At 42.3% G+C, this 24,868-nt stretch overlaps 1 protein-coding gene and 1 long non-coding RNA gene across 7 annotated transcripts in view; one reads left to right on the top strand and one right to left on the bottom strand.

The window, feature by feature from the left end:
* Positions 1-24,868, bottom strand: part of RARB (retinoic acid receptor beta) — a 353,150-nt gene that overhangs the window by 157,294 nt on the left and 170,988 nt on the right. The gene's annotated exons all lie outside the window — the stretch shown is intronic.
* On the top strand, positions 234-8,055 carry LOC309353891. The gene is made up of 3 exons (XR_014162121.1): positions 234-322; positions 7,139-7,326; positions 7,463-8,055. It is a non-coding gene; the product is annotated as an uncharacterized lncRNA (long non-coding RNA).

Below are 24,868 nucleotides of genomic sequence, written 5' to 3' on the forward strand. Positions count from 1 at the left end.
TCCATCTGGCTCAATAATGTAGCTGGCAGTGGCTTTCCAGGGTTTCAGAAAGGAGTCATCGTTTCCCCCCCCCCCAACCTAGAGATGCTGGGGATGGAACCTGGCAGGTGCTCTACTGTTGGTGTAATGGGAACAATGGGTCAAATTCCACAGTGCTCGGTCACATGTCTTGAGGAGCACAACCCCCATGCCTGGATGTTCTGAGATAAGGGTACCAGGTGCACAGGGGTTACCGTAGCAAAAACAGCGCGATCAAGTGTACGACCTGCTAAGTCATTCCCTATTCTATTGGTTCGGGAGATATGCCTACATGTCGAGATGGGTATAGCATTATGTTCATGTCTATGTCCTGATGCTGCCCTGTTTGCTGTCAGGGCCTGATTCTGAATCTGTCAGAGCCAAGGGAAGAGGCTGTGGGTTTAACACAGCAGTGTTAGCTAGCATGGTGATGGTGCTAATAAATCTCTCTTTGCATATGTATCTTTCCTTCTAAGACCCAAATAACTGTATATAGTAGATAGTAGTGTTTAGCTTTGGAGACAATAAGCACTTTGTTACTTTGAACTGTGTGGGAGAAGAGTTTTTCCTTTAACTGGGGACTCTGGAAGAAGCTGTTGTTCTAAGAGCAGGAAATCTCTGAAGACTCTACTGCAGCTCCTCATACTCTGCAGATACATCACTAGTCGAGGTTTGATGAACCACCAACTTGCACAAGTCACCAACAGCTGCCACTAAGCTACAATCCTTTCTCATGCCCTGCTTGTGGGTTTCCCAGAAGCATATGACTGACTCACTGCTCTTTGAAAGAGGGTGATGGAGTAGATGGGCTCTTTATGGCCTCCTGTGCAAATGGTCTTCTTATCTGGGCAGAGCTTAATATTTTTTTCTTGCAGTTTGCTATATGTTTGGCTTTCTCTGTAGTAATACAGTTTCTACTTTACTTTAACTTCTGATCTCAACCAGCAAAGGTCGATAATTGTTGTAATAACAAACGTTCAATATTTTTTCTTTTTTTTCTTTTTTGACCTCACCTTTGTCCCATGTGAGAAAGCAACAGAGATGCTGAGTGTTTCCCAGTGCCTTTGAGGGAAATCTTCTCTTTCAATCAATGATCTCTAACTCTCATCCTTACATCAAAGGGCCTGGGGCTGCCTTCATTACATTCCTACACGCGTGCACCCCCTCACTCCCTTCAAATTCTGGCTTTTTTGATGATTCGATAAAATGAAGGAACCTGTTCCCCCATTGGAGGTTTGAAAGGAACTGAAAATTGCATGTCAATCACAAATATCCTTGCTCTTGACTGTAATCGAAAGAAGTTGTAAGGTGGGGTGCTTTTTTTAAAAAAACAACAACGAATTTTCTGATAAAAAAAGTATTAATGGATTATATCTGGTCTTTGTTGGAGCATTCATTCTGAATTTTTTGCAGGGAGATTATATGACAATGACTATGTCTTCCCCTTAATCGTTAGTTCATTCCATATTTTACCATGCATTTACCTTCAGCTTTTCTAACTTTTTAAAGTAGATTTGTTGCACTGGGGCAGCACAGCACTTTAATGGCACAAGACTAAATTTCCGGGTATGCCCTTAAATCATTCCCCTAAAATGCTGACGGTCTGCGGGTGCCGTAGGTTGGGTTTGATGGCAGCAGTTATGGGTTTTTAAGCACCAATCCACCCCCGTCTCAGAAAGAGGGGGACGGGGAGCTGTTTTGAACAGCAAAAACGGTCCATTCAGACCCCTCTCCCACAGTCTATTCCCACCCCTGTCCCACAAAGGCAGCTATCTCCCAAGTCAAACTCTGATGCCATGAGTGCACTTGTTTTATAGGAAAGCACCCAGAGATAAATCCCAACCGCAAATGTGTAAATTCACTCTCCTGCTGCCAACGCCTCTGGTTTGCCCCTAAGCAAAACCCCACACCAATGGAATGCCAGGCGACCCTTAGCTCAAACAAGTTTTAAAAGCTCGAGAAATGCATCAACTTGCCAAGCTTTCTGAGAAGGGGGAAAATCCAATACAAGAGAAATCTGCTTGCCTGTCATCACTAACAAACTCCTAGAACGGCCAAGAATTCAATAACAAGGCAGGAATATAGCTAGCCAAATAAAAGGAGAGGTGGGGAGGATGGGAATGGGTGAAATGAGCAGCCGCTCAAAGATTAATATTCTGCATAGAGAACAAAAGGATGTTCTATTGTGGCACTGTGCTTATGCCTCTGAATGTAAACATTTTCTGAGAACCATTTTTTCTTTGCGCGATCTTTAAAGGGTAATAAATTAGGCCTTGGACAGCCATACAAGCTGCTACTAGATGTGAATGTGAATGTGTCTGTAGAAAAGGCTGACTTTCAATCAAAGTCTATTGAAAGAATAGTTGGATTTTCTAAAGAAGCATGTTGTGCCTATTAACCAACTTACAAAAGAGGCTATTTTCTTGATTTATCTCTGGTTGCTATAGCGATCTTGCAATACAGACAGGCAGGTGAAGCTTCCACTTAACAGCCCCACAGGCTTTCACCCGCCTGCGTTTGGAGGACATGCAGCTACAGTAGGTAAAATTCGCTCCACAAACATGCCACGTCTATCAGGAATCCCAGTTCAGCTTTAATCACTCCTGAGAATTTGCTGTGAATAAAGTGGAATTAATTCAGGTCTTTGTACTCCCAGCCTTTGCCACACTTAGCAACAAAATCACAGGAAAGAGTTGGGGGTCTATTACTCTTTTTATCTTCTTGCTCCTATCTGCAAGAATGTCTGTCTAATCTTCACTATTGGGCAACAAACAGCACAAAATGGTATCTTCAGTTATGAATTTTCTAGAGGTTATGTAGCCTGAGGATGAGGGCTGCAAAAGCTGGAGACAGCTTGGGAGTTGTTGTAGACCTGTAACCTTCCAGGGGTTGTTAGACTCCATCTTCCATCATCAGCACCCAGCCAACATAGCCAAGAGAGCCAGGGATGAAGGGAGTTATCATCCGCCATGGAGAAAATCTATGGTTTTCCCAGTAGCGATGTATGGAAGTAAGAGCTGGACCATAAAGAAGGCTGATCGCCGAATAACTGATGCTTTTGAATTATGGTGCTGGAGGAGACTCTTGAGAGTCCCATGGACTGCAAGAAGATCAAACCTATCCATTCTGAAGGAAATCAGCCCTGAGTGCTCACTGAAGGACAGATCCTGAAGCTGAGGCTCCAATACATTGGCCACCTCATGAAAGAAGACTCCCTGAAAAGACCCTGATGTTGGGAAAGATGGAGGGCACAAGGAGAAGGGGACAACAGAGGACGAGATGGTTGGACAGTGTTCTTGAAGCTACCAGCATGAGTTTGACCAAAGTGCGGGAGCCAGTGGAAGACAGGAGTGCCTGGCGTGCTTTGGTCCATGGGGTTACAAAGAGTCGAACATGACTGAACGACTAAACAATAACAACCCATGGAGAGCCATAGGTTCCTCACCACAGTTGTAGGTTCTCACAGTGCACCACAAGCCTGACTGAAAGCATATGAATAGAAGACAGAAGACCAGAGCAGAAAGTGTGCTGTGCACCTCTAAAGGATATTTGGCAAAACCAAAACAACATAGTGTCAGGAATTGACAAGTCCCCACATATAGTCATGGCAGATTTTTTTTTAACCTATTATATTAGGATGTTCATATTTAACCTACCAAATCAACATCTGCATGCTTTAAAGATGTAATACACCTTCTGACTTATTGGAGAAGAATGCAAGCGAGCAAAAGAACACCAGAACGGTTAGTTCTGATAAATTTTGGGATAAGTTATCCTATATTAACACGACCTTTAATTTTGCCCCCTTCTATAGCCCAATGTTAATATAATGCTATCAAAATAGCATAGCTGACCAATCGTAGACTTGTATTAGTGACATCATTATTATTATTATTATTATTATTATTATTATTTCTATAGTACTTTTACAGTTTAACCTTTCTTTTGCTGCAATGAAGGCTACTATTATACCAATGCTAGCAATAAAGAAATGAGGCAATGATTTGCCCATGCAATCCAGTGAGGCTTCCTGCAAAAGCCAACATTTGAAGCCAGGACTTTAAGATCCAAGCCACATGTTTGAGGCCACAAAGGACCACATGCTATGTGTGCCAACCCAAGAATTTAGGCAGGTGGATTTTTCACTGTATTCTAATTTCCAAAAGGTCACTAATGCATGGGGAAAGCTGTGTATCAACTTGCACAAAAACATGTCTCGAAATTTTCTCATTAACTCTAATTGTCATCATTAGCAGCAACCGTTTGTTAGAAGTTTGATCAATTAAATATTAATGTGACAAAGTAGCATGATTATGTATTTGTTCAATTACTTCATAACTAGCAAAATTCCGATCATTTATGAGGATGGGTGTGGAGAGAGGGCTTCTATAATGAAAGAACCCTGGGGAAGAGTAATGCTTTCTTCATGAGCAGAGTTAAGTATTTCATTGATTGGGATAGAAATCCCATGCCTCTGTCATGGGATGGGATGCCCTCTTCTACCCCAGGGACATCAATGGGGAATGCTAGCATAACCATTTCCCACAGATAAAGATTCCCCAAAGAGGATAGAAATGAAATACATACATACCATTTCCCACTTACGTGCATTTTCCACTGAGGGATGAATATGAAATTTCTTATACGGTGGTACCTCGGGTTAAGAACTTAATTCGTTCCGGTGGTCTGTTCTTAACCTGAAACTGTTCTTAACCTGAAGCACCACTTTAGCTAATGGGGCCTCCTGCTGCCACTGCGCCGCCGCTGAACAATTTCTGTTCTCATTCTGAAGCAAAGTTCTTAACCCGAGGTACCATTTCTGGGTTAGCGGAGTCTGTAACCTGAAGCATATGTAACCCGAGGTACCACTGAAAAAGAATTTATTATAAAGGAATTGTCAGTGGGGTTTTTTGTGGGGTGGACGGAAGTGGGGCAAGCAAATATGTATATTTGGTACTGAGGGGTCGGAATACAGAACATCAAAGACAAATAATGAACCCAAAGGAGGGGACAGTTGGTGTAATTTATTGTCCCTTCATTGTCAGCACAGGTGCCAACTTGAAAAAAATGTTGGGGTGGGGGCGAAGGCACCTCAGCCCCCAGGAGTTGGCTCCTATGATTGTCAGCATGAAGACAGGCTGCGGTAAAGCTAGCCACTGAAGAATGCTTTGGTATAGGTTAGTCTGTAAATAAATGAACAGGTAACAAAAGCAAGACAGCAAGAAGGCAACTGCCATCAGAAATGAAAGAGGAAAAGGTCTTGTTCGTGTTTATTTGTCTGATTGCAATGGGGTTTTATTGTTCTATTTTATTGATTGTTACTGATATATTTAAGTCACTGTAAACGGCTTTGTGAGACTATTGTTCTGAGCAGTGGTGTATATCCCTTTTTAAAAAAAATAAAATACAAATAATACATAGCAGTAGTAGTGTGGGCAATAATAGCCATAAAAAGGATTAATGCAGAATCACTGAGTAACTTAAAACTAATTGGTTTGCATTTATGAGAATACTCATACGGGTTAGCAATGGATCCATGAATACAGATGCTCTTCTCTTGAATGGATAGATGTTAAGTACAAAGGCATTCAGAGGCCTCCTATTTAAATGCGACAAAGAAACAGGCCTGCAATCATTTCTGGCTGCCTCTGCACATGTGTTTTAGAACACAACCAAATGTTTGGAAATGACCTTAATATATGTGGTCACTCTTTAACAAATGAAAACATAGTCTCTATACTGCTGATTTGTTGTAGCACTTGTGGAGTTGACTTCTAGTGTGAAAGAGAGAGCTCCTCTCTTCTGGCAGCCTGCTGGGTTTCTTTCTTTATTTTATTGAGTTTTATAAACAAGAATAATGTTGTACAAATAAGTATACCACATTTTCTCGTGTCATTTGTATATCACAAAAATAGCATAATAAGTGTGGGAAAATATCTACAATATATGTTTCATTATTAGTGGTCAATGTGTAAGTTCTTGGTTCATGAACTGGTTTAAACAATTAGGAAGAAGGAGAAGGAAAAGGGCAGAAGAGGGGAGGGGGAATGGCAGGTGGGTGGGCTTGGGTGGTTATGCTATTATTCTACTTGGGGGGGGGGGGTGTCAGCGTTACCTGTATGGATTCTCTTGCTATTCACTTGTTGTATTTCCTTGGTGGTGAGAGAGGTTGGGGGTGGCTTAGGGTGCGGTTGGTTGTCTTTGGTTGGCTGTAGTGAGATTTGGTTTTGTGTGTGAGCAGGGTGTGAGTTTGTATTTTTAAATCAGGTTAGCCAGATCGATTCGTATGCTGTCAGCGGATTCCTGTTGCTGTGTACGTGATAAAGGGGAACCATACTGGGGTGAAGGCATCTTCTTCTATTTGTCCCTGTGTCAGTTTCAGTTTATTGGTTAGTTTTTCTAATAAGGCAGTTTCCCATACTATTGGTCCATGCTTACTCCTAACAGGTCTCTCCAGTGTCTGGCTATGATGTTTCTGGCTGCTAAGAGTAGGTGGATTATGAGCTGGTTAGGGTGTGAGTAAGCATCATTATCTTGGAAGATGGTTAGTTCTGGGGTGTTTAGTTATTTTGCATATTTCTTGTATGATTGCTGTCCAGAAGAGTTGGAATTGGGGGTATCCCCACCACATGTGGAGGTATGTTCCTGTGGAGGTGCATTCTCTCCAGCATTTTGGTGAGGTTCCTGGGCAGGTTTCTATAGTGGATTGCAGGGGGGGCAACTCCATCCCTTCTCTGCCAGCATGCTCACTTGCTTGCATGCAGTTCCTTATCATTCACTGGGAGTGTTCAAATACGAGGCTGCAAATGTCCAAATTGATGCTTGCAGTAAATGTGGTACAAGTCTAAAGCATGAGATGCTGGCTGCGTACTCACCATTTGTTTAAAAGACACACACACACAGGGTGCTGGGGAATGTGGATTGATGAGGGATAAAATTCCATTCCCATGATTATTTATGGGGATGTGCTGTAAAGGTGTGGTGCCATTGTAGCCACCATCACTTCAGTAAACATTACTGTACCCAAGCAGCCCCTATCCATCCATGCACGAGCCAACAAAAGCTTCCATCACAAAGTAAGTGTAGAAGAAATGCAGTTTTATTTCTGTTTTCTTCCCAGATCAGCAGAAAAGTGAGCTACTTCCACAGACTATGGAAAGATTGCTTTGTGCTTCTGTACTACAGTAGGAAACGTGTACACATGGAGAAGTACAACTAAGAAGTTGAAGGACAGCAATTGTCTTTCTCCTGCTTTGCATATAAAACGGCAGCAATGTTTTCTAGCTGAAACCACGGCGTGTACGTGTGGTAAGTAAACATATAAGCATAATGGGGTAGTGATCATCCTGTAGAAAAAAATGATATTTCATGCACTAAATGATTGATTAAGAATGCCTGATCATTTTTCATAACCGCTGCCTATTACTCTGGCTCATCCCTCTAGGCCTAATTTGAGGATCCTAACCTTCTGTGCAGCTTCAATATATCAATGAAACAGACAGGAAGACCAATGCACAACCAGTAACAGCTTTATTATACTTCAGCATGTCAACATTAGCCTTCAGTTCAGTGGGTGCAGGTGGTGATTTGGTGTATAAAAAACATAATGCTGAGCATGAGAGCGGGTCTGCTTTGCTAAACTGACACCCTCATACTGTGTATAAGACCATGACTTAAAGCAGCCTGGTGTCCCTCCAGATCTGTTGGACTGCATACCCCCATCATCCCTGACCACTGGTCATGTGGGCTAAGGCTGAGGAGATATGCCCACTCCTGAACCCCAGAGAATTAGCCCTAAGGCAGCCAAAGCAACACTATTGCTAGAGGCTGGCTGGATGATGAAGAGTGGTGGAAGGCTCCAGTTGAGGAACCTCCTAGGAAAGCCACAGAGGAAGAAGGCTCAGACCCAGGGGAGTGGTGGTGGGACACAGAAGACAGATCACAGGAGGGAGGAAGCTGGGAGGTGGAGGACACAGGAAGCTTGAGTGAACAAGAAGAACCAGAGGCAGGGAGTCCTCCAAGGAAAGGATGGATGCAGAGGGACATACTTTGAGCTCAGGATCTGAAGGAGAGGACAGGGACACAGCAGACCCCTGGTCCCTCTTCTCTGAGCTCTCCTCCCGCTGTGACTCCAAGGTCACACACAGCTGTACATGTAGCTGAACAGAAAGCTAGAAAAGCCTAAGGTACAGTCTCCCCGGCTCACTGGAATTTGCGTCTGCTTGGAAGAAGACAGGAAGAGGAGGGTTAGGAGGAAGAGGAGGTGCCAAAAGCCAACCTCTTGGCAACATCTTCACAGAGGCAGCCATGGAAGGGTGATCTCTGTTGTATACTAATTTCCTAACTAAAAAAGCTGACTTTACTTCAAGTCCCCAAGTCTCCCTTCTGAACTGTTGATGAACCTGCTCCCCTGACAGCTACAGATTACAGATGAGAAAGGCTGTCACTGCTTCCTAATGACATTTTGGAGCTCTAGAGCCTCTGCATCAGCCTAGCTCAAAAAGGTATTTTCTCCCTCTAGGTGTTGAACTCAAAGTTCATGAGCCTACCACATCAGCACTGTACTTCAGGAAGGCTGGAAAAAAGTAATTTGAGCAGTCAAGTCTCAATAGAATGCCTCTTGAAGCCAACGCAGAGGACATACATGTAAATTTCAAAAACAAAATAGAAAATATGAATGCTAGGAGCCAAAATCAAAAATATTAGACACCACAAACAGCCATTAATAGAGAATTACTCAGATGAACAAAAAGAGTTTTCTCAAGAGCAGTTTTCCTGGTATACTTTGCTATACACTGGTACCTTGGTTCTCAAACTTAATCTGTTCTGGGAGTCCATTCAACTCCCGAAACCATTCGAAAACCAAGGCACAGCTTCCGATTGGCTACAGGAGCTTCCTCCACTCAAGTGGAAGACACGTCAGATGTTTGGCTTCCAAAAACTGTTGCAAACCGGAACACTTACTTCAGGGTTTGCGGCATTCGGGAGCCGATTTGTTTGACAACTAAACCACTCGAGAACCAAAGTACCACTGTGATGACAAAGGATACTGCCACCATTCAACACAAGCCTATAGCAGTCAGGTAAGACTTTGCTCAAGTGTACAGGAGAAGTGTTGCAATGAAAGAAAATGTGTGCATGGGACGCTGAACATGAATTCTAGGTTTTTAGGTCATGGCTCAAAGGCAGTCAGCATTTATTTCTTCCAGGGTTGAAACTTTTAGTTGTTAAGGATATAAGAAGACATAGTCTTCCATTCCAGTCTGTATCTGTCACACGCAGCCCTGTTTCTGCTCTGTTGCAGTTCATCTTCCACCAAAAACTATGTGATTCCTCGTGCTGCCCACAGCGCAGAAAAACTCAATGTAACCCAGCTTCCCAGTAAATGGATGCAAAGAGGTGTACTATTCCACTGAATTGTTAAAACTTCAAAATGTTGCTGAATAACTTTTGCTACAACCTGTGGAACAGTAACGTAATTAACAGCCATTTGGTGCTGTTAAATTACCTTCCCATTAGTAGGGTGCCATACTCACATTATAATTAAAACACACACACAACCTTTTTCTAATATCCCACAACAGCATATACTATATGTCCAAATACACAACAGTCTAAACATAACACACATCACAATAGGTGTGATATAGCTATCAGATGTGTACTAATTCAACTGGGTCGATATCTTTTCATTGGTTTCTTTCTGACTTAGAAAACCATGAAAAAATATTAGTAAAAATGCTATATAACTGGCGGGGAAGGGCTGGAGAAGGGAGAGAAGAGTCAAAGCTTTTCAACTTGGAAGAAAAATAATATTTCTGACATTCGTTAAATAGCTATTACCGCTTGTGAAGGTTACTGGTCTGGTAACAATAGAAACTGAAGTCTTATGTTTATCTTCAGGCCAGGAGAGATGGAGGCAGCAGCAGTAGATGCTTTCCTAGGCTGACCTGCTTATGACCTCCATCCAGGCCTGGAGGGACTAGTATCCCTTGGAGTCAGCGGATATTTAACTTTGATGCTAGTTCAACCTGGGGACGCCTTTCGAAGAAATTGCCAGATCTCTTGCCTCTTCTCCAAAAGAAAACCTAAACATAGACACAGAAACTCTGCTGAATGAGGCTTTGCCCTCTGAAAAGAGAACTCATAATAAAGGCAGGGGACATGTTTGTGTGTGCGTGTGTGTGTGTGTGTGTGTGTGTGTGTGCGTGTGTGTGTGTGTGTGTGTGTGTGTGCGCAGGCTCTGATACAGGGGATGGAAGGAGGGTTGCCTGATCACTAAACTAAGTTTGCACTGGTGCCTAGAAATTTTTGTGGGGGGTGGAATGCATTCTAGCCTTACTTAGATGTAATAGCGATAAAAGTAGGCACAGTTTCTTGCTCACTTGGTGTTCATTTAAATCATAGGTGATCAAACTATGAACAGTATCAAACTGATGTTAATTTACACCCAGATCTATAACCCACAGCATGCCGACTGCATTATTTATTCAAAATTATTCCCAGATTCTGAAAGCAGAAGGGGAGTGCATAGCATCATAGGAATCATCAGAGTACTGGATTGTTCCTAGATCTCCTGGTTACAGGGGGAAGCTTGTTGAATTCTCTCCCCAGGGAGGCACATACGACGCTCTTGCTATATGTCTTAAGCACCAGGCAAAAACTTTCCTCCTATAACCAGGCCTTTGGCCCTCAACTATCTGTGTCCTTGTAGAAGAGGGTGGGAATTTTTAAATGGTATTTCTCTTTCCCCTTAGTTTTAATGTACTGCATCTATGTGGGATTCACTGTTTGTTCGGTTATAAGTTGCTTTGGGCTGTCCCAAAGTGACTGACAAATTTAATAAATAAATAAAAAACAACAGAAACACAAAGCAGGTACAGCCTAATGCACCTGAAAAATATTCAAAATATACTGTGCCTCATTTTTCCTTGCAGCAGGAAGACAGTGATGGCATGGGCTCCTAAGTGTTTTGATAGACTGCATGCTGTTGGGATACACACAGTTTTCCTGGATGTAACCCTGTGCTCCTTTGGTAGCATAGCTGAAGTCTGTAAACAAGCAGTGCACTCAGTCTCACCCAATACTGAGTGACCCACATGTAAGAGGAAAAGCTAATTCTAGAACCGCAATGGCATCCTGGTACTGTTCCCTGCATCTCTGATTGTGTGCAAAGGCACAGAACGGGGAGCAGTGAAAGATTCCATATGGACATTCCTCCCCTTTTTAGGACGCAATCCACCAAGCACAGCTTATTATTTTATCCTTTTGACAGCAGCTCTTTTCAAACCCAAATTGGAAGCCCCATAGTAGTAGTACTACTTGCCAAATTGCGCCCAGAGGGAACATAAGAGTAAAGGAGAAGGTATTTAAGCACCAGAGGCTGTGTTTCCCAGAATTATGTTTTTAAACATGAATCTTTAAATATATATATTTATAAACCAGCTTCTTTATTCCTAAGAAAATGAAGGTTTCACCTATACAGTGGTACCTCGGGTTAAGTACTTAATTCGTTCCGGAGGTCCGTTCTTAACCTGAAACTGTTCTTAACCTGAAGCACCACTTTAGCTAATGGGGCCTCCTGCTGCCACCGCGCCGCCAAAGCCAGATTTCTGTTCTTATCCTGAAGCAAAGTTCTTAACCTGAAGCACTATTTCTGGGTTAGCGGAGTCTGTAACCTGAAGCGTATTTAACCTGAGGTACCACTGTATACAACATGAAGGGTGAGATCCAGTCCATGATCTACACATGTCATTAGCCAGGCATTGCTCTTCAACTCACACAATTCTTGATCTGCAGAAATGGAGACTGAGAGCAGAGGGAAGTTGGCAGGAGGGAGAAGCGGAGTACTTCACAAGAATCAGCAACACCCTGGATTGTTGTCCAATGTTTCTAGCCCTCATGGTTGTGGAAAACGCTTGAAAGCACACAGGGTGCATAGTTCAAGGCAGCCAAAAGGTATTTAAAACACAAAGAGCAAACTTTAAAATGATCACCCTTTTTACTAGCTACAGATGCCAAACATGTGGTGGCAAAAGAGAGAGTCTGTGCTTTCTCGTTACACCTAACAAGACTTAGAACAATTTTACAAGGTTAACAGTAAAGTTATTGCAAAAATTCAGCGCTCACACCGACTAGCTGCAGGAACTTCTGCCAAAGCCTCTATATCGCAGCCTCTGCTTCCATAAAACAAAGCTGTTTTCAATGGCCAGCTTTCAATGAGCCCTGCAAGTTGTCGAGTAGCAGGAGTCTGTCAGGGATGAAAGGCGAGGGGCATAATTCACCAGGAGCTTCTCTTGCGGGAGATCTGCTGGCATGGCTGGGATGTGCCCTAGGGAACTACAAGAGACATTCCTGGCTGGATTGTCTCCAGCAACACTGAGTAGCTTGGAGCCAAGAACCATTTACTTTACAGCTAAACTGTTTTATGCAGTTATAAATATGGAGATCAGATTTTCATGGGAATTGAATATGGCATGGTAAGCAAACTTCATACAAAGACAGAGTTTGACCTCTTGCTTTTTGGGGTGGGGGTGGAGAATGATCATGAGGACTCGCAAATCAAATGATTACTTAGTCATATGAAAAAAGACACGGGGAATGCTTATTTATACCTAAATATACAGGTCCTTAGGGAGAAACATGAATTATTATGGAAATACTGAACTATTTAATATTAAAAACTGACTGATCACAGATTGTTTCTTCCAGAGGCCTCCAGAATCTCCTACTTCAGGTGTGCTGTGGGGGAAATACATTCTCCTCAGAGAACCTGCTGAACAATGCATTTCATATTCCAATGAACTAATTATTAAAATTACTAATTATTGAAATAACCACATCAACTCCCAGTCATTAAAACCTTCCTAAACAGAGCAGCATGATGGCTTCGGCTTTTAGAAAGCTTGGCAGCCACCCAACGCCTACAATAGCTTCTAATTAATTGATCTCACCTCTAATCTGCTATTGTTAGCCCAGTGCTGATCATTTGTTTGGCCTACGGATCCTATTGCCCCTTTCATTTGATTGTATTTGTTACTGTACCCTTTCTATCTCTTTCAATTAAGCACAGGTTAAGTGGTTCAACCGCAAGAGAATAGGAGATAATGGCAGCAATCAAAGTAATCTCTTTAATTTGCTAAATGGATTACAGGGAAACCCCAGCCAAAGTGAAGTCATTGCTAGTGGCCTTCACTTGAACCATACACAAAAGAGTATCTAAGTATTAACCCACCGAGTGCCAAACTTAATACACAGGGGATAATCAATGCAACCGGGCATGTCCTTATTACAGACCTGGCCATTGCAGAGATATTCCCGCCCCAGAGGGTTGTCACAACAGGCACCAGCCCAACCAAGTAACATACCTGGCTTCCCAAAGTTAACACCCTTGTATCTGGGCAGAGCAATCAAAAACCATTGCGGAGCTCAAGTCGAGCAAGCAGATTTATAATCTCTTTGAGGACATGCTCAGGGTAGGCTTCATTTTTCATATTTGTACTATAAATGCAAATTTGGGTTCAGAGTCACTACAGCTTTTGCTGACAGAGTGGAAACGTTGACAGTAAACAAGCTTTGTCGTCCTTCTCCCCTCCCTCCCCTTTCCTAAAGTGTTCCGGAGTAAGTCGGCTGCCAAAAGAGCTACATGACTAGTGTTTTGGCCGTGTCTGTCCTTGGCTGATCAGTCAGGCAGCAGATTTAAGAATGTGAGCTGCATTAAGACCAGGGGTCATTTCCCTTCAATGACAAGAGTGCAAAGGGACCCGAGAAACAAAGGAAAAAACAGCAGGAAGAGACAGCAGCATCTAGGGCAGTACCAGAACCCACCTCTGGCCCAAATAAGCAAACATGGACTTCTTTCTTACTTTGTTACCATGCTGCTGCTGCTGCTGCTGCTGCTGCTGAAGGAGGTGGCAACACAGTCCCTCCTTAGGAGAACATCCCTGGACCCAAAAGTACATGACAGCTATTGCCTGGCTGCTCTCTCAAGGTGCTTGAGAGATTAGTGGTGGAACAGCTTCAGGTGTGCTTGGATGAAAGTAGCCCATTTCATACCAGCTTCGGGCATGGTTTGGGGGCCAAAACTGCCTTGCCTACCCTGATTTGTTTGGTGGGGGGAAGAGATAGGGGATCTACAACCCTGTGGATTAACCTCTTTAACCTCTCAGCAGCTGACCACTGCTCACTGTATCCTTCTGAACTGCCTTTGGGATTCAGGAGTTGGGAGGCATATTCTGCTCATATTTCCAAAGGTGGTCCCCAGAAGTATCACTGGGTGATTCTGGCCCCACGGCAGTTGTTTTGTGGCATCCCGCTGAAAATAATTTTGAAGCCAATATTATTGGATATGTCTATCAAACTGTGGGAGCAGACACCAGGGAATTTGGAGCAATATGCTGCTGACACCCAGGTTCTTATCAGGAAAATCTCTGCAGGTCCAGAATTGGTACCCAGAAGAGGTAGTGGGTGGCTGTGGACTAATAAACTGAAATTGAATCAAGGCAAGATGGAGGTACTGTGGACAGGTGGTTCCCAGGTCCACGATTTGGTGGAACGCCATATTCTGGATGTGGTTGCAATCCCATTGAAAGAGCATGTTTGTAGTTTGGAGAATCATCGTGGTCACTTGAAGCTCAGGTGACTTCAGTGGCTAGGAGCGTCAATGTTTGGATTCGTTTGAATGGGGGAGAAGACAAGAGGGGGGCTTGCCCTTTTGTGCTTCCTGAAGGATTGAGACACCATCATTGATCTGCTTCCCAAGAAGATCGGAGGCACCTTTGTAGAACACCAGGGGTGAGGGAAAGGACTCTGTGGCTCCACTGATCCCTGCCAGTGTAATGTAGTGCTTACAATGTTGGAACAGGACATGGGTGACAGGGTTCAAATCTTCACTCGGCCATGAAGCTCATTGGGTGACCTTGGGCCAGTCCCTTAGCCTAACCTACCTCACAGGGTTGTTATGAGGATAAAATGGGAAGGGGGAAAATCATGTTTGTTACTTTGAGCTCCTTGGAGGAAAAGTCAATCAAACAAATATTTTTTGATTTGGCAAATACCCATACATATGCACAAACACCCTTTGCAGGGACAAAGTTACCAGGAATAGGTGCCTTCACTGCTAGATGACCAGTCTAGAAGTTCACAATGAGGAGAAGCGGGAGGACAGAATGAGGATGCAACATCAGATGTGCTACGCTGTTTGAGATAGACACAGAGTTCTTGCGCAAAATATGTTGTCTTTCACCTATGCTCTTATATACTTTCCCCCAGCTATCAAGGTGACCAGTTCCTCAAACTTCCTTCTTTTAAACTCCTTTTAATCTTGACACAGGCTGTCAGCACATCGTCAGAGAGAGGTTAGTCCTGTAACATCAGTTGACTAAGCATATGCTGATCTTAGTGTAGTCTTCTTAACTAAAATCACACTGTCAAGGTCCTGGCCAGGCATTGTTCCTTGTAGTTGCAGGGAGATGGGGTATCTCAAACTTTGACATATATGCCTTTGACCAGTTTTTTTGTTTTGCACACCAAGCTTTTCAATTAAGTTAACATTGCCTGTTGCTTCTTTCCTGGTAGATGGAAGCATGTCTAGCATATTCAGCACAAACCCCCATGCCTTTTGCACGAATCCTACTAGTCTGTTTGGATTAGCACCAATCTGCATACAGTTTGCAACAGTTCCTGTGTGGCAGGCAGGTGTGCTGATTCAGAGCGCTTGTCGCCTGGGGTACCTTCCATCTCAAAATGATGTAGAAAGATGCATTTTGGCAGGACTCTAGCAAAGAGGAACCCGAGTCAACAAAATCATAGAGAAGAAACAAGGCAAAGTATATCCTAAGTCACACTAGAGCAATGTGCTAATGCCAGTCCCTTTCGATTTGGTGCTAAATAGTAATAATAATTATAGTCTCAGATTCTGCAACCATGAAAGCCAAAACACAAACAATCTGCAAAATACTCTGGGGTTGGGGTGTTGTGGTTTTTTGGGGAGCGGGGCAGGGTTTGCTGCTGTCAGATTTTTTATATCTTCATTTTATAGTTTGTGATTTATGTGGCAATTATTTAGTTTGGTTGTGCATTTTTAAAAATGATGTATTTATTGTTAATTATGACTTTCGTTATGTTGTAGTTATGTGAATACGTAACTCTCATATTAATCATGGTTTGAACTGTGGAAACGTGGCATACAAATAAAATTACCTATGTATGTATGTAAAACAAAGTGAGTATATGAATCAGGGTAGCTTCAAACATTTTGCATAGGTGTTCATTTTATTTTTGCAGCAAGAACAATGCCAGGCCCAATTATTTGTGAAGCATTGAGGAGGAAAAAGAAGAAATAAACAAGGCCGTGGGCTTATACAGAGGGGGGAGACAGCCGGAAACAGAGGAAATTGTTTCGGCTTTCTCAGAAGAAACGAAGAGATTTTCCGTGGTATCACACCCAGGCCTTCCCTATTTTTAGAGCAAAAGTTTTTATCTTTCAGTGATCACAAAAGGATAGTTTTGAGCAACTGACAGACCTTCTCAAGTACTCCAGAATCCTGCGTTCCTAATCAGACATTACATTCAACTGTTGAAAAGTAAGCTGTGATGTCACAAAAGGCAATGTCTTTTCTTCTGGATCAGGCTATTACTGTCCTGGGTGTGGGGAGCAAATTGATAGAAATCATGGGACGTGTCACTCCGCAAGCCTTAGATGTTACTGATGTTGATGCGCATGGCTAGTCTGACTTCTGCTCTTCAGAAGTCCCTGATGTTCCCATTTCCCTGAATCCCTTTGAGAACAAATGCTCACAGTTTTCTGTCTCCTAAGTGGGTCTCATTCCAGCTCTTTATGGTCCTTTTGCTTGATTCTCTGTTTGGGAACCATAATGGTTTTCTACTGGTTCGGGAAAATGACATCGGCAAACGAAAGCCCTGAGGCCTCCTAAGTAAGCCTTGTTGTTCACACCCCTTTTAGGACTATTCCTGGAGCAATAAGAGACACTTCTCTTAAGCTAACTCACCCCTGGTGCTTCTCATCACTGAAATGAAGATATATGAATCCTTCAGTGTTCATGAAGTTTTGAAGGGGTGCCAGGACAGAGGCACTTACCTGCTTACGGGTGCCTTTGCCCCTATGCTGAGCTCTTCTGGGATAAGATATTTAATCAGTGATTGTTGATAGCTAAGCAAATTGTCCCTTACTTGTTGTTCTCATTGTTTCCTGGACTTAAGGCGCTCCATAAGGATCCGATGGCATTTCTCCTTGCAGGGAGTCTGTATAGGAGGCTGGAAAATGTCCTCAGACTTTATCCCTGAGGGCTGGTATAGGCATATTTGGTGCATAGGTTTGACTGAGAAGCTGATCCACACCATACGGCTTCCCCTGGACTGTTGCAAACCATATGCTTTTGCTATAACTTGCTTCTCCTTCAGCAATGACTCTGTAGTGGGACTACTTCCATCATTAAACTCGAACTGTTGCATGATCCTCTTCCTGATCTCCTTTCCCCCCAACTTTACTTTAGGGTTCTTGTCAAATATGAAATTGACTCGTGGTTTTTCTTTCTGAATTCCCCGTTCTCTCTGGTTATCTCCATTAAATCGGTTTGAGGTTTACCTGTCTTGTTCTATTCTGACTCTACTGCATTATTTGTATTACACTCCTTATGTTTTAACACAAAAAAAGAAATTCAAGGTATTGTCCAAGCCTTGGATGTTGTTTCTTATTGTGTTGTGGCTATTCCAACTGGTAACTACAGGGGATGTCTCCATGTAAACTTGGTTGCATCACAAACCTTTCGGCAACTCCACATGCTATTGTGGGAGATTTGTGAAGGCCAAGAAGTACAGTGGCACCTCGGGTTACATACGCTTCAGGTTACAGACTCCGCTAACCCAGAAATAGTACCTCAGGTTAAGAACTTTGCTTCAGGATGAGAACAGAAATCGCGCAGCGACAGCACGGCAGCAGCGGGAGGCCCCATTAGCTAAAGTGGTCTTTAGGTTAAGAACGGACCTCCGGAACAAATTAAGTACGTAACCAGAGGTACCACTGTATCTGAATTCGGCCACAGGCTCAATCAGTGTGTGTTAAGTTTGTGTTTAAGTTATCTAGTAGCACTGCCAACACTGACAGATTATCATAACTAAAAGAAACCTGTTTAATAGAAGCTGTCAAATATCTATTTGGTTGTATCTAAACTCTCTACGGTACGCATTTGAGAAAACCATTCCACAGTGCAGTTGATATGATACTGTAAATACATTTCTGGTGACATAACTACTGAACAAGTGCTAATAGAATAAGGTATCAGCTGACTTGGGTAATTATAATGCGCTGGCATATGCCATATGGGTGCCCTCATCGTTAGGTCAATTAAACCTGATAGGAACAACTCAATCAATGTAGAGCCCGATAATGGCAAATAACTCTCCAAGCAGGTGTATGAAGTGCCAAACAAACAGTACAATGTGTGTTATTTTAATAAGTGCAACCTCAAAGGAAATTTGGTTTCTATGAACTATGCACCAAAACACTGAAAATGACATTAGTAGTTATTCAGTAGTAAATCTCTAGTGGGAAAAGATAACTAAATACAAATTGTTCAGCAAAAGAACCAGTAACTGAATATTTAATAGATGGCAACAGCTGGGTGGTATTTTTTAATAATGGTATTCCAACCATAAGGAAGGAGGAGACCACCTGGAATCAACCATTACATTCAACACGAGGGTTTTTAAAATGTGTATTGCATCTTGGATGGTTAATCAAATTCAAATGAATTCAACATACTATCTTCAGTGCAGAACACAAATCCTGTGCTAGTTTCGTTTAGCCATAGTGAACATCAATATGCCACATCAGAATATTTGTCCCTCCAATTCCAGTACTGGCAGAATATTCTGACTGGCAGAGGTTCTGCAGGGTTTGGGGCACAGATAATGTGATCTACCACTGGGTTACGGTGCCTCCTCAAATTTATTACCTGAGCAATTATTTACAATAATAGTACTTACTTTTTCATTTCACAGAAAGAAAACAAATATGATTTTAGGTGAAATGTGAGTGAGTTAGTTGAATTTCCAGTTTTTTAAAAAACAAAAACAAACGAGAGGCAAAATTTATGTAGGGAATTGCATTTCAGCTGTTTACTTTCAGCTTTTACATATGCTGGGCATGCTACCTCTCTAACCTATTGGACTCTAAATTATTAATTCTTCTCAATAACCTTTAGTGATACATTCTAATTTATCAGAGAGCATTTTTTTAAAGCAGAGAATTGTGGGGTGTATTACTACTATAGCAGTCAAGTGCAACATTTTCCTGTTGCCCAAAATGGGCACACAGGGGAATGTGGCTCCAGACAGGGAGGACTTCCTGTCATACCTGTTCTGGAGCTTCCTCCCTCTGTGTGAGACCAGGTAGATGGCCATGACCCTAGCTGACCAGATAAAAGGGCTGGCCATGCAACCATCTCTCCCTTGGACTCTTACTCCCTTACTCTAACTCTTGGACTCTCATTCTTCTGGCTCTTAGCCAGGAGGATGGAGCCCACGTAGGATGGAGCCCACAAGCAGAAAGTCTGAGATGTAGCTCAGACTTATTTTCACTGTAACCACAAGATAAAGGCTGTCTTCAGATTACTGCTGAGAACTGAATGTGAGTAAAACTTTATTCTTACTTTTAAAGACGACTGTGTTGTGTTATTATTATTTTAAGAGGGGAATAAAAGGGGAAACTTATCAGGAACAATCCAGACTGGACAAGCCAGACTGGATTGCTTAATGCAGTGTTTCCCAACCTTGGGTCTCCAGCTGTTTTCAGACTACAGTTCCCATCTTCCCTGACCACTAGTCTTGCTAGCTAGGAATGATGGGAGTTGTAGCCCCAAAACAGCTGGAGACCCAAGGTTGGGAAACACTGGCTTAATGAAAGGATTCCAATGAATCATCAGCTTGCTTCCAGTAAGTTGCAAAGGGAATGTGCTCTGCTATTTAATCACTAGTGTGAGTGAGGAGCGATAATATCAAAACAATATATCCTGTCCTACCTTCTTTAACATTCCCACAAGAATAAGGAACTGGGCTTAGCTATTCCAGCTGATGAATGTATACAGGACTAACTATATTAACCCAGAGTCAAGAAACACAGCAATGAAGTAGTTAGAACAGTATTAGAACGGTCAATACCTTTGCTTTGACTTCATGTCACTGAGGGACAATCCCTTATTTATTTCCTACCTTTTCACCTGATGGGACTCAAGATGGCATTACAAGATAAAAACAAGAACAAATAAAAACATAGAAAATCCAGGCATTAAAATACAATTAAACACACACACTCTTAAAATGTACTGATAACTACAATAAAAACAGCACTGCACCAGTCCTTTAATTAGAAGCAGTTAGTTCCCAAAAGCCTGTTGGAAGGACAGCAAAGAGGAAGGACAGCAAAGAGAGAGCTAGTCTAGCTTCTCAAGGGAGCGCGTTGCAAAGTCTGGGAGCAGCCACCAAGAAGGCCCTCTCTTGCATCCCCACCAAGCCTGCCCCAATGATCTCAAAACCCTGGCAGGTTCATTTGAGGGAATATGGTATTTCAGAAAGCCTCTAAGCCTCATAAAAAAGCTAAAGGACCCCTGACAGTTAAGTCCAGTCGCGAACGACTCTGGGGTTGTGGAGCTCATCTCGCTTTACTGGCTGAGGGAGCCGGCGTTTGTCTGCAGACAGTTTTTCCAGGTCATGTGGCCAGCACGACTAAGCTGCTTCTGGCAAAACCACAGCAGCGCATGGAAACGCCGTTTACCTTCCTGCCGGAGCGGTACCTATTTATCTACTTGCACCTTGACGTGCTTTTGAACTGCTAGGTTGGCAGGAGCTGGGACTGAGCAACGGGAGCTCACTCCGTCGCGGGGATTCGAACCGCCGACCTTCCGATCAGCAAGCCCTAGGCTCAGTGGTTTAGACCACAGCACCACCCACATCCCTACCTAAGCATCATAGCCCCTTACCATTATTGCTATCGTTGCTGTGGTTAAATTTCAATTCAGATTTTATCATTGTATTATGTCTCTGATCATCCAAACCAGGATTGAAAACCAAGATCAAACTGTGATTTGCAGTCCTGGTTTTATGGTATTCCTCAAGCCAGCTTGCCGATGCAGATATCACAGCAAACATGTGACAATACATGGCTCACTCGTGACCTTTCATCAAACAATGCTTTGGAGGACCAGAGTATGTGACGCCCTGTGACCTACCTTGCCAAATATCTCTGATTTAGGTTCACATACTTTGGAAAACACTGCAAACTGAGCCAAATCACAATCCCAGACAAGGCTGCCACCTGTGCAAAGATGTCTATTTTTAGCAGGCAAATGCATATGACAGAGTATTTGCAAAACTAACCAGCAGCTGCTCTTTCTGCCAACTCTCTGTTGACAAAAGATGGGCTGGCAGTAACAACTCTCAGACACCGCGTACTCAAACATATTCAACATGTTAATAATTGGAAATGGAGGGGGAAATCACTGAAAATACAAGGGGATCTGAAGTCGGAAGGAACACCTGCTCACCAAACTGTGAACAGTTAGAATTCATGCCTGGTTTTTCTATTTCAGTCTTCAATTTATATTTAAACAATATTACTATTTTCCTGCAAAAGTATCCCCTCCACATGGAATATTAGCCAGATTTATTTATTCCCAGAACTTTAGGAATCTTCTATCATGAATGCTTAGACAGTGAAAATCTTATACTGCATTTTTAAGAGTTACACGCACCCTTTTGTTATTTGCAGGGGGGGGGGAACTAATGGTTTTGTACTCATAATAACTAATGCAGATTAGAGTTCCAACTTTGTCCGTTAACATGCATTAACGGTGCTGGAAAAATAAATTGGATTGTTAAGTTCAATAATGTGGTTGAAAGTATTGCTACACTGGATTTTCAAGTTGCAAAATCTGCAGTTTTGAAAGGTGAAAAAACAGTCACAAAACGCTTTAGCTTTCACAGTTTGTCGATTTCTTTTTTGCCTGTTTATGGCTATTGTTCCCTTGCTCTGCTGCTGCTTCAGCACTTAAAAATTAACTTCAGTGGACACCGCCTGAACTCAATCTCTCTGCTGCAATGTGCATACATGTCCAGCTTTAAAATTGTGGATTTAATATTATTTTTGAGCCCATGTATGCCAAAGCACGCTATGCCTCACTGCAGTCAGGTGGGTGGGGTATAAGTAATAAAACAACAACAGTCAATTAGCCCCTCCTATGAAAAACTCAAAACAACAAAAAGGAGGTAGAATTTGCTGTAAGCTAACACAGCAGTTCTCAACCCTTTCTTTTTTGTGGAAAGCCATTCCTCTTCCCCAGGGAAATGGAGTTGCAGGCTGGACACAAGTCCGCCCCATGCACAGGGGTGTGGTTAGCCCCCGCCTCATAGGGAGTCCCTTCCGCGTCACGCCACAGGCTGACCAATCCGGTCGGCCAGGGGGTGTGGCGTGCTCCATTTAAACAGCCTGCAGACAGGAACTCTCCCCCTTTTCTGGTCCCCCCTCACGCAGAACACAATTTTTGGGATCTCAGGAAACCACTTAATAAACTGTTTTTATTTGTTCTGCTGATCTGATATATAACTAATGCTTTTTAAAAGCCACAGACTTGCTTTCAAAATTGCAATGAAGATAACATTTAACAAAAACATTTTTCTTCAGTGCCAGCACCATAAATCAGAAAACTTAGTATGAACGTGTTGTGAAAATCGTGGTCCCAAAGCCAACCTACGTAGAAAGGCCTCTTTAACTGATAAATTTTGAAGGAAAAAATAGCAGACTACACCAGTGCCGTAACATAACCATAGGTCGTTGGAATCTTTGTCATCAGAAAAGCCAATAAACCAAGTGCTGGGCCAAGTACATATATATTTTTACTCTTTCCACAGATTACCTTGAATAACGTTTGCAGACTATCAGTAGTCAATAGACAGAGTTTGAGAATCTCTGATAGCGAATAGAATATGGTGAAACCTCAACAGTGCTGGATATTCCAAAGCTGCAGAACTTTTTCTTGAGAGATATAATTGGTTTTCTCCCTTGTATTATTCAGTTGGGCCCTAAACATGTATGCATTTAGTGACAGGGTATAATGAGTAGTGCCTCTGTTTTCCGATAAGGGTTGGCTGATTGAACTGAATCTAAAATATATAATATTTTATCACTGCTTTTTTGCAGTATCTTAAATAAAATAAAACCATTATAAATTATGTTGCATGAGGAAGACATTTTGCTTTGAATGCTGGCATATAAATTTGATAAATAAAAATAAATGCACACATATTCTGTGGCTTAATAATTCTCATGTTGTTTGAAATGTGTGGATAAAGGAAGATTAGAGTGAGGTATAGGGAGGATAATGTGTTTTTTTCTGATGCATGGAGGTTGCTGCAAACAAGCCAGCAAAGAAAGAAAGAAAGAAAGAAAGAAAGAAAGAAAGAAAGAAAGAAAGAAAGAAAGAAAGAAAATATCTGTGAAATGTCCAGGATAAATGGCAGCCCAATAGAATCACTGGAGATAATTTACTGAGTTCAAAAAGGATTGGATTAGGCCTGGGCTTCCTGTGCATAAACACAGACATCAGAGAGATTCTGAAGCTACTGCTATTTGTCCCTTGGTATCAGTCAAAGTGTGCTGCAGAGGTGAAAATATTCAGTTACAGGTAATAGGCAAGATGTCAGCTGTGTTAATTTTTCCAGTATCCTTGCCAGCTGACTCATAGGTGAAGCTACACAGTGAAGAGTTTCACTATTGAAACATAATCCAGTAATGGTACTTAATGCTACTTTGGTATCCTGCTACATTAGCCAGAAAGACTTGTCCCTTCTTGAGCCTTCTGTTTAAATATATACGTATATGCCAGTAAACTCAGCAACGTTTAACTAGAAGAGATCATTTGCAACCCAACCATAAGCTATCCAAAGATGCTCAAGGGGAGAATTCTATTCTCTAGTGAAAGAAAACAACAGCTAAGAACATTCTAAATCCTCAGTATGAATTCAATTAAAATATTAAATAAAACATTATGCTTAAGTGTCATGAACCCACTCATCCCATATTACAATTCTCATTAGACATCACTTTGGTATGACCTTTGAAGAAAGAATACTGTAGTTCACATTAAAAACAAACACAAATTCATTTGTATTCCTAAACCATGCCAAATGAAAAATCATTCTGGGGTCATACCTAAAATCAGATACTGGTAAGACACAGGTTGGCAACCTGCAGATTCCAATCTAATTTTAGGTAGTTCTGGATGCCTCTGAAATTGTCCCATTCTTGCATCCTATCGGAATTCCCCCATTCATTCCTTTATTTCTTGACTGTTTGGATCATGCGTGTATGGCACACTAAAGTAAAAAAGGAATCACTTTCCCTTGCTTTGTAGACCACTAGGTGTATTGTTCTGTTGTACCAAATAAAAAAACCTTTACCTGTATACTTATTTGAGGGTAATTCCATCAAACCCAGTGAAGCTTACTTCTGAGCAAACCTGTATAGGATTTGGAATTCTAATCTGAGGAACCCATGGTAAAAATTGAAGTGGGGTGGTCTTGAATCCAGATTTAATTAATTCAGGACATTCTGTCCTTTGACTCCGCTTACCCCGGCATCTGACTCTGACAGATTACCCCAAGGGAATACAGTCCTCAACAGGAACAACCACAAAAATTTCCTCCCTGTCTCTGATGTGATGACGGTGCCATGGAAGAACAGTTTTGGTCCACTTCCAGAGGGGTAGCTGTGTTAGCCTGCCGCAGCAAAGCCAACAAAGGGTATTTGTAGCCCCTTATGGTGTACACTTTATGCAGT

The sequence above is a fragment of the Podarcis melisellensis genome (assembly GCF_964234715.1).
Source record: "Podarcis melisellensis genome assembly, chromosome: 12".
In the NCBI taxonomy this organism is placed as follows: domain Eukaryota; kingdom Metazoa; phylum Chordata; class Lepidosauria; order Squamata; family Lacertidae; genus Podarcis; species Podarcis melisellensis.